This window comes from Prosopis cineraria, unplaced genomic scaffold (genome assembly GCF_029017545.1).
Source record: "Prosopis cineraria cultivar Desert tree isolate PC_DT_omini unplaced genomic scaffold, ASM2901754v1 PC14, whole genome shotgun sequence".
Taxonomy (NCBI): Eukaryota; Viridiplantae; Streptophyta; class Magnoliopsida; order Fabales; family Fabaceae; genus Prosopis; species Prosopis cineraria.
Genome location: NW_026555345.1, coordinates 13,525,811 through 13,531,075, shown reverse-complemented (window position 1 = coordinate 13,531,075; position 5,265 = coordinate 13,525,811). Strand labels below are relative to the sequence as shown.

General features: G+C 38.2%; 1 non-coding gene across 1 annotated transcript; it reads right to left on the bottom strand.

Moving 5' to 3' along the window:
- Nucleotides 1-377: 377 nt before the first annotated feature.
- LOC129294026 (small nucleolar RNA R71) lies at nt 378-484 on the bottom strand. The gene has a single exon (XR_008589268.1). It is a non-coding gene; the product is annotated as a small nucleolar RNA R71 (small nucleolar RNA).
- Nucleotides 485-5,265: the final 4,781 nt, after the last annotated feature.

The following is a 5,265-nucleotide window of genomic DNA, read 5'->3' as shown; positions in this document are numbered from 1 at the left end:
TGCATAACCCTAGAGAGGAAAGGAGCATTAGGCAATTAACTCAACCTAATTGGCATGATAATCCTTATGGCTTATATGTTCCTCCTACTAATGTTCAATTTGAAATTAAATCCTCTTTGATTAATGCATTGCCTAAATTTCATGGGTTATCGGGAGAGGATTGCCATAGGTTTTTGCATACTCTCCTATTGGTTTGTGATACTATGAAGCCTATGCATGTAAATGTTGATGATGTTCAAGCTAAGGCTTTTGTATTTTCTCTTGAAGGTTTAGCAAAGGAGTGGTATTTCAACTACCCTTCTTATGTGAAAGTAAGCACATGGGCCGAGCTAAGAAGACTCTTCTTAGATAAATTCTTTCCAAATTCCAAGGTCACCAATTTGAGGAAGCAAATCTATGGGGTCCAACAAGGAGAGGATGAGAGTCTCTATGAGTATTGGACTAGATTCCAAGGCCTTTTGGCTAAATGCCCACACCATCAAATTTCTAGTGAGAATTTAGTCTAATATTTCTATGAGGGCTTGATTCCAAGAGACAAAGTTAACATTGATGCCGCTAGTGGTGGATGCTTAATTGACCTCACTTCCTTAAAGGCTTGGGAACTAATTGACAAGATGGCTTCAAGTGGTGCTCAATACTCTACAAGGGAAAAGAGAAATGTGAATATGGTAGGTTCCTCAACTCTTAATGATTCATATGTGGACTTACTAGCTACCAAGATTGGGAGAATGTTGGCTCCACAAATATCCCAAGTGAGCAATGTAAGTACTTCTCAAGCACTTGTCCCTTATTCTTGTACTTTTTGTGACTCACCTATGCATGTAGAAAGCAATTGTCCTATTAAGTTTGAACAAGTAAATGCTATCTACAATGGAAAACAATCCTATGGTGGGAGGCAAGGGCAAGGAGCTTATTCTAATACTTACAACCCTTCATGGAGAGACCATCCTAATTTCTCCTATTCAAATCCAAATGCGGCTTTACAAGACAATCAACAAAGAGGATCCTATCAAAACACCTTTGGCCGTGACCCTCCACCTCATTTGTCTCAAGGTAGCTCTTCTCAAAGCTACAATCCAAGTGGTAATTCTCTTGCACCTTCATCTAATTCTTATAGTGATAGGAGGCTTCTTCCAATTGAGAGTTCTTCTAATTCAAACTCTTCTAGTGATGTGAATGTGTTACGTAAGCAATTGATTGAAATGAACTCCTTGTATAAAAACATGTATGATGGTTTAGGGAACAAGGTAGAGAGTATGGGTAACAAGTGTGAGAACATGAACTCTAAAATTGATGCCCTTACTTCTCAAATGAATATGCTTGCTAACCAATTAAGTGCAGCCAATGCTCAAGCCTCTATATTACCATCCAACACCGTTGCTAATCCTAAAGCTAATCTTAATGCTATCACATTGAGGAGTGGCAAGGAGTTGGGAGAAAGAGTGCAAGAAGACAAAAGACAAGGGAAGGCCGAGAATCCCTTTTTAAATTCTTCAATTGATGTTAATGTTTCTAGTTCTTCTTTTACTCCTAATGATGCATCTTTTTGTAGAGATGATGAGGATGAAAACATTGAGGAGATCATATGTGAGCAACCACCATCTAAGGTGAAAAAGGGGACTATGGCCGAGTTGTTCAGTAAGGAAAAAGAGGGAGAGGCCAAGCAAAGTGAAACAAGAAAGGAGAGTTCAAGGAAGGAAGAAGGAAAGCAAAGTCAAGAGATTATGAAGAAGCTTCCTTTTCCACAAGCACAAGTGGTCCCTAAGCAAGTGAAGGGACAATTTGATCAAGAGGTATATGATTTCTTCTATAAGATTCATGTTAATGTACCCTTGATGGATGTAGTTAAGAACTTTCCTAAGTATGCCAAATTTTTGAAAGATTGTTGTACAAATAAAAGAAAATTTAGGCCTAATGCAAGGGTACAATTACCCTCATCTGTGAGTGCTATCATGAAGCCTCAACTCCCTATAAAATGTGAGGACCCCGGTTCCTTCACAATTCCATGCAAGATTGGCAACACACATTTTTCTCATGCATTGATAGACTTAGGTGCAGCTATTAATGTTATGCCTCTTTCAATTTATCATGCCTTGAGTCTTGATTGCATGCATAAGACACCTATGATATGCCAATTAGCGGATAAAAGTGTTAGAAGACCACATGGAGTAGTAGAAGACTTGTTGGTTTGTGTTAAAGGTCTATTATTTCCTGTGGATTTCTATGTGCTTGACATGTCAAAAGAAGGGAGTGGGGATGATATTTTGATTTTAGGAAAGCCATTTATGAGGACTGCCCGTACATTGATTGACATGGAAAAAGGTAGTTTGATTTTGAAATGTGGAGAAGATCATGTTATTTTTAATATATATGAAGCAATGAAACATCCTTTTGAGGATTATTCTTTGTTAGGTGTAAGTTCCATTGAGTTATTGCTTCATGATGCTTGTGAGTCTCACATGCTTGATTCTTTCTCACATGTTGATGATGATTTGTCTCTTATTACTACTACATGTATTGATGGATGTAGTTGTCCTATTTGTTTAGAGATTGATGCATGCTTGAATGATGCAACTACTTCTTCTCATGATTATTTAAAATATCTCCTATGCTTGATCTTGAAATGCTTGAGAAGGGTATATCTTCTTGTGTTGTAGGTACTAAAGCCATTAAGGCCGAATCTATGAGTTTTTCTCCACTCGAGCTTGATGTTCTTAGGATTCCCAAGCTATTGGAGGAAAATTCTACACTTTCACATGTCGAGGCCGTGGCTCAAGTCCAAGCACTTGAGGACAAGTTGCAAGAAAAGGGGGAGGCTGTAAAGAAAGAAGAGGAGAAATGAGAAGCCTAAAAGACAAGATAGTACCATGGAATATTCCACCAAATTAGACTTGAAGAAGCTCATTCCCTCTTGTGTAGAGCCACCTACCTTAGAGTTGAAGCCTTTACCATCCAATCTCAAGTATGCATATCTCATTGAGAATGAGAAGCTTCCGGTAATAATTTCTAACTCTTTATCTCTCGAGGAAGAAAATGCATTGCTTGATGTGTTGAGAAAGAACATACATGCTATTGGTTGGACTTTGGCTGACATTCCTGGTATTGACCCCATTGTGTGCACACATAAAATTTTTCTTGAGGACAATGCTAAGCCCATTAGGCAACCACAAAGGAGACTTAACCCATTGATTTTAGATGTGGTAAAGAAAGAGGTTGTTAAGCTACTTAGTGCTGGGATCATCTATCCTATAGCTGACAGTGAGTGGGTGTCTCCAACCCAAGTTGTACCTAAGAAAGGGGGGATTACTGTGGTAAAAAATAGAAAGGAGAGCTTGTTCCAACTAGAGTTCAAAATGCTTGGAGAGTGTGCATAGACTATAGGAAGCTCAATAATGTGACTAGGAAGGACCATTTTCCTTTGCCTTTTATTGATCAAATGCTTGAGAGATTGGCTTCCAAGTCCCATTATTGCTTCCTAGATGGGTTTAGTGGGTATTTTCAGATTCCTATAGCTCCTAGTGACTAAGATAAGACTACCTTTACATGCCCCTTTGGTACATTTGCCTATAGGAGGATGCCTTTTGGTCTTTGCAATGCACCTGGTACTTTTCAAAGATGCATGATGTCCATATTTTGTGATTTTATTGAACATTGCATGGAAGTCTTTATGGATGATTTTACTGTGTATGGTGAGTCCTTTGATTCATGCTTGCATTCTTTAGATAAAGTGCTTGGTAGGTGCATTGAAAAGAAGCTTGTGCTTAACTTTGAAAAATGCCATTTCATGGTAGATAAAGGAATTGTTTTAGGCCATTTGATTTCTTTCGATGGCATAGAGGTGGATAAGGCCAAAGTAGATGTGATTGCTTCTTTGCCATATCCTGTTTGTTTGAAAGATTTGAGATCATTTTTGGGACATGCAGGCTTTTATAGGAGATTTATAAAGGGGTTTAGTGAAATTGCTTTGCCTATGTCTAAACTCTTACAAAAAGATGTTGATTTTGTTTTTGATGATGCTTGCAAAAGGAGTTTTGACACTTTGAAAAGCATGCTCATTTCCCCTCCCATTCTTAAAGCCCCAAATTGGTCTTTGCCTTTTGAGTTGTCATGTGATGCTTCTAATTTTGCTGTGGGAGCTATGCTTGGTCAAAGAGAGGGCAAGTTATCATATGTGATTGCTTATGCATCTAGGACCCTAGATTCAGCTCAGGTTAATTACACCACGACTGAGAAAGAGTTGTTTGCTATTGTTTTTGCACTTGATAAGTTTAGATCATATCTTCTTAACTCTAAAGTTGTTGTGTACACTGACCATGCTGCTGTGAGGTACTTGTTTAAGAAGACAGATTCTAAGCCTCGCTTGATTCGATGGGTGATCTTGATGCAAGAATTTATGTGGAGATAAGGGATAGGAGTGGTTCTACCAATCAAGTAGCGGATCATTTGTCTAGACTACCTCATTTAAAAGCTACTATGGTAAACTCTAACCCTACTATTCCTTGTGATTCATTTCCTGATGAGGCATTGTGTGCCATTTCATCTAAGCCTCCATGGTATGCCTCTTTTGCTAACTATATTGAGTGTAGAGTCTTGCCTCCTTGTGCTTCACGTTTTGCCATTGAAAAATTGAAAAGAGAGTCTAGATTTTACATTTGGGAACCACCTTTGATGTGGAAGATTTGTATTGATAAAGTGATTAGGAGGTGTGTTGATGATGTTGATGTGCCTTCTATTCTTGAATTTTGTCACTCTCATGCATGTGGTGGTCATTTTAGCTCAAATAAGACAGCTAGAAGGTTTTAGATTGTGATTGTATTGGCCTAGCTTGTTTAAAGACTCTTATAAATTTTGTAAAGCATGCTTGAAATGTCAAAAGGTTAGTAGTTGGGGTAAGAGACATGAAATGCCTCAACAACCCATTTTATTTTGTGAGATTTTTGATGTTTGGGGCATTGACTTCATGGGTCCCTTTCCACCATCCTTTAGTTTTGAGTACATATTACTTGGTGTTGATTATGTTTCAAAGTGGATTGAAGCCATTCCTACTAGAACTTGTGATGCTAAGATTGTTTTGAAGTTTCTCAAATCTAATATTTTTTGTAGGTATGGAGTTCCTAAGGCCTTGGTAAGTGACCAAGGATCCTACTTTTGTAATAAGATGATGAAGGCTCTCTTGGCTAAATATGGGGTGCATCACAAAATCTCTACACCGTATCATCCCCAAACTAATGGCCAAGCCGAAGTATCAAATAGAGAAGTTAAGAA